This window comes from Cetorhinus maximus, chromosome 10 (assembly GCF_964194155.1).
Source record: "Cetorhinus maximus chromosome 10, sCetMax3.hap1.1, whole genome shotgun sequence".
NCBI classification, from domain to species: domain Eukaryota; kingdom Metazoa; phylum Chordata; class Chondrichthyes; order Lamniformes; family Cetorhinidae; genus Cetorhinus; species Cetorhinus maximus.
Window position 1 is genome coordinate 5,487,518 of NC_135888.1, and position 12,645 is coordinate 5,500,162.

Genomic DNA, 12,645 nt, shown 5'->3' on the forward strand with positions numbered 1-12,645 from the left:
TATCAACCCATCTTTTTCCATGTGATTACTAATTCTATTCCGAATAATTGTTTCTAGAATCTTGCCCACCACTGAAGTTAAAGTGACTGGTCTATAATTGCTGGGCTTATCCTTACAACCTTTTGTGCACAAAGGTGTAATGTTTGCAATTCTCCAGTCCTCTGGCACCTCCCCTGGGTCTAGGGAAGACTGAAAGATTATGGCCAGTGCCTCTGCAATTTCTACTCCCACTTCCTTCAATATCCTTGGATGCATCTCATCCGGTCCTGGTGCCTTGACAACTTTAAGTACCGGCAGTCTATTCAACTTTCTCCTTATCAATTTTGAATCCTTCTAGTGGCTGAGTTTCCTCATCTGTCACCATGGCCTGGGTAGCATCTACCTCCTTGGTAAAGATGGATGCAAAGTATTCATTTAATAGCTCAGCCATGGCCCCTTTGTCCATGTGTAAATTCCCTTTTAGATCCCTAATCGGCCCTACTCCTCCTTTTACCATCCTTTTACTATTTATATGCCTATAGAAGACTTTGGGATTCCCCTTTATGTTGGCTGCCAGTCTTTTCTCATAATCCCTCTTCACTTCTCCGATATGCTTTTTCACCTCCTCTCTGAACCTTCTGTATTCGTCTTGGTTCTTAATTGTATTTTCTATCTGACACCTGTCATAAGCGCACTTTTTCTTCTTTATCTTAATTTCTATCTCCTTTTCATCCAGGGAGCTCTGGATTTGTTTGCCCTACCTTTCCCTTTTGATTGAATATACCTTGATTGTGCCTGAACCAATTCTTTTTTGAAGGTAGCCACTTGTTCAACTACAGTTTTTCCTTCCAAACTTTTGTTCCGGCCCAGCTCTGTTCTCGCCCCTTCGAAGTTAGCTCTTGTCCAGTTAATTACTTATACTCTGGATTGCCTATCATCCTTTTCTATCATCATCCTAAAATGTACAAAACAATGATCACTGTCTCCGAAATGTTCTCCCACTGACACTTGATCTACTTGGCCCACCTCATTTCCAAGAACCAAGTCCAACAATGCATCTTTTCTTGTTGGATTGGACACATACTGCTGTAGAAAATTCTCCTGAACACAATATAGGAGCTTTTGCTGTTCTCTGCCCTTACACTACCACTGTCCCAGCCTACATTCGGGTAATTAAAGTCCCCAATTTTAGCTTGGAGTCCACTAAGTCTTTGAGTCTACAAAGACTCCTAGGTCACTTTCAACTCAATCCTTAGCTACTTTGACACCATTCATGGGGCACTAGATTTTCCTGAATGCAGAGTGATATGCATCTGCATTTGGTTTCCTCTGCCATTGTTCAGCCCGCTTACATTTTAATTCAACTCATTCCATAATTTCTGCACTGTCTTCTCTGATTCCATTTCCCTTCCTAGTTTGGTACCATCTACAAATTTACCCATTTTCTTTCTTAAGTTTCTGAATCCAGATCATTTATGTATTTTTTTTTCTTTACTCTTTCAAGAAATGTGGGTGTCACTGGCAAGGCCAACATTTGTTGCCCATCCCTAATTTCCCCTTGAACTGAATGGCTTGTTTGGCCATTTAAGAGGGTAGTCAAGAGTCAACTGCAACACTGTAGAGCTGGAGGCAACATGTAGGCCAGACCAGGTAAGGATGGCAGGTATTCTTTTTAGGTATCCTTCCCTGAAGGACATTAGTGAACCAGATGGGGTTTTACAACAATTGAAGGTAGTTTCATGCTCACTATTACAGAGACTAGCTTTATAGTCCAGATTTATTAACTGAAGCTGCCGTGGTGGGATTTGAACCCATGTCCTCAGGGCATCACCCTGGGCCTGCTGATTTACTAGTGATTTACTGATTGCCACTATGTCACCATTTCCCCCACAAAATTTATGTAAATTAAAAGCAGTAGTGCTCCCAGTACGAATTCCTGAGACAATCTGCCCGTGGGACATTCCAACATAACCTCTTTTAATCAAAAGCACAAGAGGTCTTCTAGAGGCATTAAAATCTGCATTTGGTTTGACAAAACTAGGGGTATTGAGTAAGAAACAGGGGCCTGAAATAATGGGGCGAGCCATTCTAAACTCCGTTCACTTCAGCGGGAACGTAAAATACCGCTGTGTAAAATTTTGCCCGTGATGTTTTACTTTCTGCTGCCCAGGAATCATAGCTATCAATCGTCACACCTTATCAACTGCTTTGTGCCTTGCAACTAAATAATCTAATGTGTTAAATTCTTGACCACATTTTTCTTAATGAGTGCTGAACCGTAATGCTTTTGTTCAGAAACTTGTAAAGCAAAAAACGTGGGTCCTGACACAACTTAGTGTCTCCTCGTTTTAATTTTAGAGATTTAATGGCCTTAAAACAGCAGCGCAGTGAGTTTTCCAGGCGCATTCTATAGGAAGTGACCAGCAATTGGAAGAACTACATGTGCAGAGTTTACCGAAATAGTGCTTCTAAAAGTTTATTGTCAATTGGCTGTACAAGGCACTGAAAGTAACTCTTTGATTGCTACATTGTGAACTGCAGTGAACATGAAAGCATTAGATTTTAGATATTACAAAAGCGATGCAACATCGCCAGAGAAAATGGTCACTGCCGACTTGAATTTTGACACTATCCTTTGTACTCTGGGTGATTCATTCGGCAAAAGTTCATACCCCAATAGATAACGCAGAAACATCCTTGTGAAGATGATCTAAGGAATGTTGCACTACTTTCAGAATTTGAACTGATGAGAAGCATTATAAAATTTTAAGAAGCACTGAAAAATCAAACTGGTTTCCAGCTTAAATACACCCTTTTAGAAATTGTTTTTAAGTTGCTCACTGATGTTAGAAGCAACCTGGGTACAAAAATGCCACCTTCCAAAGTAGAATTTTGGTTGCTTTTTAAATCAATTTGTTTATTAAATAGGGTTTACAGTTGTTCCAATGACATTTTTACCCCTACAATTCGATCAGGAAAGACAGGAGACAAGAAGAAATTGATTGAAACCACGCCAAAAATCACTACTAATCATGGTCTTTTAGTTCCATGGCAAGCTTCAGTTGGAGTCTAGGGACATGCTTGCTTGTGAGCTGGCATTAATGAATGGAGAGGTTGACGTAGCTATCAATGGAACCTTTTATTCAGCGAAAGAATTATTGAAATTTACAGAAAGGCAGTGAGATATTAGTCAGCCAAACCGGGGGATTGGAATGTATCAAAACAATAGGCATTTACCCAGGATTCCATCAGCTAACTAAATTCGACACCCAGCTGTGGGGGCGGAGTGCAACCTTAAATAATTTAGCACTGGTTAAACTGAGCTGTCAAACATTAACTGGGGAAAGCTGTTTCCCTGGAAGAAACAGCAATATCAAAATTTACCATGGATACGCCCCATTGTTCACTACCTTGTAAAATTGGAACACACTAGCCTCCTCCTAATAACAATCTATTATTTATGGCTACTTGTCAATTAATGGAACTATATTCACCTCAGGCTGAAAATATTTTTATTTTTGTTTAACTCTCAGAGGACTCACTATATAAAATGTGCATTTAATACGTTGTCATGGAGAGCGCTAGAGAGTATTTAGCCATGTCAAAAGAAGCTTCATGTTAGGTGATGGCATAACATACCTTTTTTGTGCAGTTAAAACTCCTGCCCAAGTATTTTACTCTGGAATGTTGTAAGTGATACAGATGCATCTTTTAAATATATTTTTTCTATTTGAGGTGAATATTTTCATCATCAAGAATGGAATGGAAGAACAGAAGTGTTAAATATCAAATTGAATTTTAACACAATTGACTTTAGGCTTCAAGCCTTTGTCTAGTCTGTTTCATGAAAGTAGTTGTATTTAGTTACAGCACATCATATATCATGGAATGACAGATTACATAAACCATTTTGTTAAAAAGTATATCTTAAAATCATCTATTCAAAGAAAAAACTTTTCTCCCCCAAACTCTAAAATAATAAAAGTTTGATATTCTGGAACTTGTTTTCTTAAAATCATCATTATCTGAAAACGCTGTGCCAATCCAATCAAAAAACTTGCATTTATATAGCTTCATTAACGTGGAAAAACGTGCCAAGATGCTTTACAGAGAAGTGATCAGATAAGATGGACACAAAGCCAAGGAAAAAAAATAATAGGAGGGATGATCAAAAGGTCAGCGAAAGACATGGGTTTTAAGGAGGAGGGCAAGTGGATTGGCAGAAGGGTTTAGGTCAGAGCATGGGGTCTAGGTGGCTGAAGGCATGGCCGCCAAGATGGAGTGAAGGGAGGGTGACATCCTCAAAAGGCCAATGTCAGACAAATGGACAGTTTGGGACAGAAGGTGAGGCAGAGGGATGTTGCAGAGATAGGCAGTGGCAAGCTCATGAAGGGTTTTAACACAAAGATGAGAATTCTAAACTGGAGATGTTGGAGAACCAGTGCCGACGTTTGTCAGCAAGGGCAGAGGTGAAAAGTGAGTGGAATGTGGTGTGGAATAGGGCATGGGCAGCAGGGTTTTGAATGAGCTGAAATTTAGAGGGTGGCAGTTTGGAAGTCAGTCAGGACAGTGTTAGAATAGCCGGCTGAGCCTGGAAATGAAAAACGTAGGGATGAGGTAGAGATGATGTAGATAGGCTGAGGCACATTTGGAGGAGGGAGTCCTGTGGAAGTAAAGTAGGTGGATTTCTTGCTGAAGCATATATATGGGTTCAGAATCTAGGGATCAAATGGAATGCTGAGTTTGCTTACAGTCTGGTTCAGCCAGACAGGGATATGGAATTGGTAGTGAGGGTACAAACCTTGTGCCGACGCCTTTAACCTCCATAATGTGGTGCAAGCACTAAATTTATATTTCTTATTTAATATTCAGAAATGGAGATAGAAATAATTCACTGACATTCACTTTGAACACCAAATTAGTTGCTATGTGGTTTTTAAATGTATTCTAACTCATCCCTGCTTAGTTGAAGCTCATCTTTTTGGTGATCCTAATGAACATAATGTTTATATAATCATAATCTTCCCCACAGAATAATACAACATGTAATAAAAATGTTAAATTAAATTAAAAGCTTTCTATGGCATTCATGGCAACACTGTAAAAAAAATTTGAATCAAGTGTTACATGCTTTTACATCCATAATAAGGTGACCAAACTCTTCTGTCCTAATGAGACCTGAAAGTACTAAATCCTCTATGTTAATTGTATATTAATTATGCGTAATTGTACGCAGGTTGTGGGCATTAACTGGTGACTCATTTGTGCTCCTATAAGTGGAAACAGGCTGAAACTGTGGTTGTTGGGTTAGGAGGTACATGTTTGTAATGTGTATTGCTGTAAATAAACACTTATATACGCTTTACATGCTTTTATAAGTGTATATAACTGGGTCCAGTTATACCCTTCACCACTTGGCGTTCTTGGATATAACATTCAAGGCCTTCATATTTATTATGTACTGCCTTGGTCATACCATTCATTCCATCCAGATCTTTGAAGTAGTTTTCTGAAAATGTGGAAGTTGAGCAAAATTATAACCAACTTGAATTGATTGAAAGATGGTGACTAAATATGAGCCAGGAAGGAAGAAAGGAGGGAGGGAGGGAGAGAGGAGGGAAGGAAGGAAGGAAGGAAAGAAGACTTGCATCTATATCATGCTCTTCACAAATGCTGGATGGCTCAAAATGCTTTAGAGTCAATGAAGTACTTTTGAAGTGTAGTCACTGTTGTAACATAGGGAACACAGCAGTCAATTTGTGCACAGGAAACTCCTACAAACAGTAGTATGATATTGACCAGATAATCTGTTTTTGTGATGTTGATTGAGGGATAAATATTGGCAGAACACCGAGGATAACTCTCCTGCTCTTCTTCGAAGTAGTATCAATGGATGAGGTACATGTAAAGAAAGACTCGCTTTTATATAGTGTTATGATATAGCAGGTGGTAATTGCTGGGCTGACCAAATCCCAAAGGGAAACTTGGCCAAGCTATCACAACTATTTTCAATTTGTATTTTTATTACAAGAAGGCATGTGCACTGAAGTCAGAAGTAAAGAGTCAACTATCACTTTTGGAGGTTTTAAAAATTAAATAAAAATATTTATTAACAAAAGAAAAGAAAATGTAAACACACAAGATTACAGTTATGTAGTTAAATTTAGTCTTACAATGTTTCCCAAAAGATTTCTACTTAGCTAGACTCCCAAATAAACACCCCTTCCCAGGCAATAGTCCAAATAGATTCTTAATCCAAAAGACATCCAGTAATATTACCACAAGGCACCACAAGGGAGGTATTTCACAGCTTCTCTCTTCTGCTCACTCGGCAATGGAAATTCCAAGGCTTTTAACAAAACTTTGCTTTCTGGAACAAGCAAGCACTTCCCTGGGGTAGCTAGAGACTGCTTTTCACAGGTCTGTCTTCGCACAGCCCATATTTCAAGATCTCACATGGCCACTCCCCATACAGCTTTCAATCTTCCTTAAATATATTTTATCCCTTTTGATCTTTAAACCCCATTGTTTTAAACTTTTTTTTGGAAGTTACCTTCCCAGAATATAAAAATCTTTCATGGTGTCATTATAATCAGCACTTTGGGAAAACTAAACTTAATAACTTTCCCTTATTTATTTACAATTTTGACAGTTGTAAAACTTCCAGTTATGTTTATTTGAAATTCAAACCTCTCAACTTATCTACAAATGTGAAAGCTAACTTGCCCATCTCCATTTCAAAATGTCTGCTTTTACAGCTAATCTCTGATGATTTAAATCTTGCAGTCTGACTATCTTCAGTTTAATTAAATTAGTCACACACACACACACACGCACACACACGCACACACACAGCCCCATAAGCTTGTTTCAGTTTCTCACAGTAATATTAGGGAAAAAATAATATTTCCTTTACACCTCCAACCTTATGGAAAAATGAACCATCAAAATTCTAGAAGACAGTTTCAGTTTTCAACCCATTTCACATTACTTATTATACTTATCTCTGTACACAAAACTATTACACTACCAGATACATGCATTAACATGACAATATACAGAAAGCTGTTGTATCAACAGAGGTCATTTGAGGCCATTGTCCATCTTTGAAATTTCCTTTGAACTTTAAACTCTTGACAATGCACCTGCAATTAAATTTTCTCATCCAGCCACATGTATAGTCTGTAAATTAGCCAGTTGCAATAATAAACTCCATCTGAACAGCCTGGCACTCTTGTCTCAACATTTTCCAAGAAATTTTAGAGGATTGTGGTCTGTATAAACAACTGTTTCTGAAGAATTGCTTGCAACATAAACCTCAAAATGCTGCAACATTAACACCAGACCTAGAGTCTCTTTTTCAATGGTTGAGTAATTTTTCTGATGCACATTCAGCTTTTGTGAAAAAACATCCCACCAGTTTTCAATTCCTGGTTCATCTTCTTGCAACAGCACAGCACCAGTACACAGGTCACTTGCATCAATTGCCAACTTAAACTGCTTGCCATAATTATGTCCTGCTAAAACTGGTGTAGTAGCCAATACTAGTTTTTAAACTGTCAAATGCATTCTTACACTCCTGCGTCCATTGAAATTTCTTGTCCTTTTTTAGTAGTTCAGTCAATGGAGGAACCACACTGCTAAAATTTGGTACAACATTCCAATAAAATCCACTCATGCCTAAAAATCTCAAAACTTCCCATTTTGTTGTAGGCACTGGGAAATTCACAATGGCTTTTACTTTCACATCTCATGGGGCCACCTGACCATGTCCAATGGTGTGGCCTAAAATGTAACTTGCACCCTCGCAAATTCACTCTTAGCCAAGTTCACCACCAAATTAGCTTCTTGCAGTCGATCCAACAATTATTTTAGATGTTGTAAATGCTCCTCCCACTTTTGACTGAAAGCTACTAAGTCATCAATATAAACAGCACAATTGCTAGGTCCTGCAACTACTCTGTCAGTCTTTGAGATATTGCTGGTGCATTCTTCATATCAAATGGCATAACTTTGAACTGATATAGTCCATCTGGTCTTACAAAAGCTGATATCTCTTTTGCTCTTTCCAATAAGGGTACTTGCCAATATCCTTGCAGCAAGTCAGTCTTTGTGATAAACTCTGATTGTCCCACTTTCTCGATACAATCTTCTAACCGTGGAATAGGACATGAATCCGCATTTGTCACTGCATTCACTTTTCGATAACCCACACACAGTCTTTGTGTTCCATTCGGTTTCAGCACCCTCACAATCGGTGAACTCCATTTACTGCAATCAGACTCTATGATGTCATTCTGAAGCATGAATTCAATTTCTTTTTGCACCAGCTAATTTTACTGGATTTGATCTATAAGGATGTTGCCTTATTGAAATGGAAACTCCCACATCTACATCATGTATGGCTAAATTTGTTTTCCCCAGCTTATTCCCACAAATAGCTTTGTGTGACTGCAATAGCTTTTCCAAATCACTTTGACACTTGTCTGGAAGGTAACTTAATATTACATTAAAAATTTTAAACACGTCCTCATTGTCCAATTGAATTAGAGGAAAGTAAATTTTAGAATCCCTCATTTCTACCTCCTTTTCCTTATCTACCATTACTAATACTTCGTTTTGGTATCTTCCCTGTCAAAGTACATTTTAAGCATATTTACATGACACGCCCTCTGCTTCTTTCTTCTATCTGTATTTATTAAATAATTTACATCACTCAGTGTCTTTTTAATCCAGTAAGGCCCATTAAACCTTACCTTTAATGGTTTGCCTGACACTGGCAACGAGACTAACACTGTCTCCAGCAATAAAACTGTGAGCTTTTGCCCTCTTATCTACACTTGCTGTGATATCTTTGGATGTTCCTTAGCTAACTCACATCCTCTGTTCAATCTTTCTCTGAATTTTGTTACATAATCGAGGAGAGTAGTTTCCAAACTTTGGCCCATTAGTTTCTCCTTAATCAACTTAAGTGGTCCCCTTACTTCATGACCATAGAACAATTCAAAAGGACTAAGCCCTATTGATTTGTTAGGGGCATCCCTAATAATAAATAACAAGAATGGAATCCCTCGATCCAAACCCTGTGTAATCTTGACTACATGATTGTTTTTAAAGTTTGAAGCCATCTCTCTAAAGCACCTTGTGATTCAGGGTGATAAGCTGGTGACTTAAACTGCTTTATTTCTAGGCTGTTCATTACTTCCTTAAACAGCTGTGACATGAAATTTGATCCGACTGTTTTTCTTTTGGTAACCCATAACTTGTAAAGAATTTGGTCAACTCCTCTACAATCCTCTTTGCTTTAATATTTTGTAAAGGTATCTCTTCTGGAAATCTTCTGCCTATTATCTTCAAGGTAAAAACACTCTGGAATATATCTTTCTGCTGCAATTCTACTAATTTCACCAAGCTAAACACTTCAGCCTCACTCTCTCCCACCTACTCCTCCTGAACAATCTTTTCAAAGATAGATCAGCTATCTAAATGCCAGCATCTTTCCCCTGTCTTGTAAATTGTTCCTCTTCCTGTTTCAACTTGTGAGTCTCTGATCTCATTACTACACAATCTGGAAACAATCCAGGATGCTCTTTCTGTAACATCTCTGTTGATTGCGTCTCCACAGACTGTTTAGCTACAGTAGACATCACAAACATCTGTGACCCAGCTATATCATTTCCTAGGATAAATTGAACCCCTGCAATGGGCAATTTTTCCATCACCCCAACAATCACATCACCTGTTTTCAACTTACTTTTTAAATTTACTTACACAATGGAATATGTTTAGTATGTCCACGAATTCCAGTTATTAATACTCTTCCCTGCAATATCCCCTCTGGACAACAAATAGCCTTATCTCATAATGTTAAGGACTGACTAGCCCCCATGTCCCTTAAAATTTTGATATCTTTGCCTGCTCTACCCTGTACACATGGAAAGGCTTTCCCTTTGCATATAAAATCTTTAAACATTTCTGTGAGCTGCCCTTCAGAACTCCCTTGGGTAAATTGTGAAGACGTCCCCACTTCTTTACCTACCACTGATTCTTCCCACTCCACCTGTACACAAACCATTGTTTTTTCTTGCCTCTGGATCTCAGAACCCACAGTACTCTTATTTCCAGAACTTTGCTGTGTTCCAATTACTGAAATAGGTTTTCCCTGTAACCTTCAACATGTTGACTTCATGTGCCCAACCTTACTACAATGGAAACATTTAAGTCTTTGAGTGCCACTTCTACCCGCAGCACCTTCTTTTCTGGTCTGAGGAAAAATTTCCTGAGAATTCCCAGCTATCCATTCTCTTCCCTGGCTATCTGGCTTCCTTTCACCTTCCCACATCCAATCCTTCTTGGATTTAAAAGGGTGACGGAAGAAGGTTTTGACCTATGGACCAGCTCATAATCATCAGCTATCTCTGCTGCTTGCCTAGTCGTTTTAACCCTCTGTTCCTCCACATGGATTCTAACTACCGAAGGAAGAGAATCTTTAAATTCTTCCAAAAGAATTACTTCTCTCAGAGCTGCATATATTGTCTCTACCTTTAATGCCATATCCAACGGTCAAAATTACTTTGTTTTACTCTCTCAAACTCAATATAAGTGAGTCCAGGCTATTTCCTTATATTCCTAAATTTCTGCCTGTATGCCTCAGGAACCAACTCATGTACACTCGGAATAGCCTTTCTTACTGCATCACATTCCACAGATACTTCCTCTGACAGTGATGCATGTACCTCATGAGCTCTATCTACCGACGTAGACTGCGAAAGCAATGTCCAGGTTTCTTGTGACCATTTCATTTGCTTGGCTATCTTCTCAAATGAAATAAAGAATGCATCTAAATCCCTTTCCTCAAACTTCAGAAGAGCCTGTACAAGTTTAAACATCTCCCCACTGGGCTTTGGGTTGAAGATGGTCGTTTCACCATCAGAACTTTCCTCGCATCTAAGGACTCTTTTTTAAGGTTCAGCTTTTTAAGCTGGAATTCTCTTTCTCTCTCCTTTTCTCTCCATTGTTAACTTCCCCATTTACAATTCCCTTTCCTGTCTTCTTTCTCTCTCCTGCCTTTCTGCTCACTCCCTTTGAAATGCTTGTTCTCTTTCTTTCTCCTCTAACTCAAGTTCTTTTCATTTCCAATTGAATCTTAGCCAATTCAAGTGGGTCACCCTTTTGAGAATGTGGGTCCCTCTAGTATCCCTTCCAATTTCAAACTTCAATTATGTCATCTTTCTTCACTCCTGCAGTTAATCCTAACTGCAACTTATCCGCCAATTCTATTAACCAAGCCTTCGTTACTTTTTGTAAACCAACCAGGGTTACATCTTCTATTCCCAGAGAATTCTTAGCAATTGCTAAAGCCATTTTTGCAGTCTAACCACTTTAAAATCCCTCAACATCAACTCCTGAGTTCAATGTTCTTCTCGCACTTGTAGCCTTAAGATTCACCAACTCCAAGCCTATCAAGGAATTCTTTTAAAATCCTGGCCAAGCCCCCAATTTTGTTATGATAGGGAAGGTGGAAATTGACAGGCTGACCAAATCCCAAAGGGAAACTTGGCCAAGCTATCACAACAATTTACAATTTATATTTTTATTATGAGAAGGTATGTACACTGAAGTCAGAAGTAATGAGTCCACTACCACTTTTGGAGGTTTTAAATATTAAATTAAAACATTTATTGACAAAAGAAAATAAAACTTAAACACACAAGATTACAGTTACGCAATTAAATTTAGTCTTACAACATTTCCCAAAAGATTCCTACTTAGCTAGACTCCCAAATAAACACCCCTTCCCAGGCAATAGTCCAAACAGATTCTTAATCTATAAAACATTCAGTAATATTATCACAAAGCACCACAAGGGAGGTAGTTCATAGCTTCTTTCTTCCTCTCATTTGACAATGGAAATCCCAAGGCTTTTAACAAAACCTTGCTTTCTGGAACAAACAAGCACTTCTCCGGGGTGGCTTCTCACAGGTCTGTCTTCACACAGCCCACCTTTCAAGATCTCACATGGCCACTCCCGTACAGCTTTTAATCTTTCCTTAAATATATTTTCTCCCTTTTGACCTTCAAAACACATTGTTTTAAACTTATTGGAAGTTACCTTTCCCAGAATATAAAAATCTTTCATGCTGTCATTATGGCCAGCACTTTTGGGAAAAATAAACTTAATAGCTTTGCCTTATTTATTTATGGCTTTGCCAGTTGTAAAACTTCCAGTCATGTCTCTTTGAAATTCAAACCTCTCAACTTATCTACAAATACAAATGTTAGCTCATCCATTTCCATTTCAAAATGCCTGCTTTACAGCTAATCTCTTTGATGATTTAAACCTTACAGTCTGACTGTCTTCAGTTTAATTAAATTAGTCACACACACTTCCACATGGACCAGGAAGCCACTTGAAAGACTAAACTTGTAATTTCATGGCCTTTGAAAATATTGTAACGTCATGAGATAAATATCCTTGCAAATACAAAATGTACAGAAAAGTTAAAGGGGGAGGAATGTAGTAATTATAGTTTCGGGAAATGTTGGACTATAGCTTTAAGGATAATCCAGTGATGTAAGATCACATGATCTGTGTAAACCAATGGGTTAGCAGCGCAGGGAACCGCTACAGGGAGAGTACTTCTTAGTTATGGAGTTTGATGGATG